Here is a 1,243-nt window from a genome sequence, read left to right as displayed (position 1 = left end):
ATTTTATGGGAGGGGTTGAGGGAGAAGTAGGTCAAGCATTGGTCCCTGAATGCCAGGAGGCCACCTTTCATGGAAATTACCTGCCTTGAAAATTGGGTCATGCTTGCACAGCTGGGACCTGGGGGCTCCCCAAGCTCATCTACTCTAACCTGCCCCTCCTTTGCCAGCAGCAGTGACAGTGTCCAAGCTTGGACTATTTTAAGCCACTCCAAAAGCTGGTCCTGTGCTGAAAGGGAGCCAGATGGTGGGCGCTGCAGAGCATCTTAGCACCGTAGAAAGAAGACCTGTCCCTTTCAGGGCCTGGGGAAGTCACAGAGGCCCCAGGTCTTGGAGACATGGTGGGCCGGACATCACCATGCAAATGAGGTCCTAGAGTGAGCCTTCTGAAGTACTGACCAACCACACCATTCCCCATCCTTCACCACGCATATAGTCATTGTTTCCCTTGCTGGAGACCTTCAGAAGCTCCAGTTCCTGTCCCAGACCTTTTCTCCATGACTTGTTGGCTGTCATGCATGGCATTCTCACCACACAGTCCCATCCTATGTCCTAATATAGCTAAGCCAAACCACCCAGAGCTTCCTAAACCTGTCAGGCTGCACCTGGGCACACACTGGACCACCTTTCCCTCTCATGTCTGTCTGACACATGCTTGCTTCTATTCCAAAGCTCTGTTCAGACATTTTGTTCTTTGAATATTTCACGCATTAGGATCCAAACATCATGCATTGAAACAATTTGTTTCAATGTCAGTCTCCCCTGCTGGGTTGGGGATCCTCAAGGCTTTATGTCAGAGCTTGGCATGTGGCAGGTACTTAAAACATATATATATGATTCTTGTCTATAGAGTGAGCATAACATATTTGGGGGTGTTCAAAAGTCGTGAGAAGCTCTTAGAAAATAGGTGCTATGAGATCTTCTCCATGCCTTGGGGTTAGCTTTTGGTGCTAGCAAAGCTTCTGATGACAACTTCTGTGAGGGGAAGAAGGGTGAGGCACCTGGCAGCCTTAATGTAGGGGTTTTGAGGGGTTTGGGAACTGATCAAGGAGAAAGGGATGATCACAAGGTGGCGGTAGCACACACAAGCTTGATTGGAAGACACTGACAATATCCTCTGACTTGGAGGAAGTCCCTGGTAGCATGAGACCACCCAGAGGCTGTGGCTCAAGGCCACCACCCAGAAGAGCAAAAGGTCATGGGAACTCTTGAGGGGAGAGAGAGGTCAGAGACAGGTGTATGTGTC

Source organism: Suricata suricatta, chromosome 3 (assembly GCF_006229205.1).
Source record: "Suricata suricatta isolate VVHF042 chromosome 3, meerkat_22Aug2017_6uvM2_HiC, whole genome shotgun sequence".
NCBI lineage: Eukaryota > Metazoa > Chordata > Mammalia > Carnivora > Herpestidae > Suricata > Suricata suricatta.
This window is presented reverse-complemented; position numbering follows the sequence as displayed.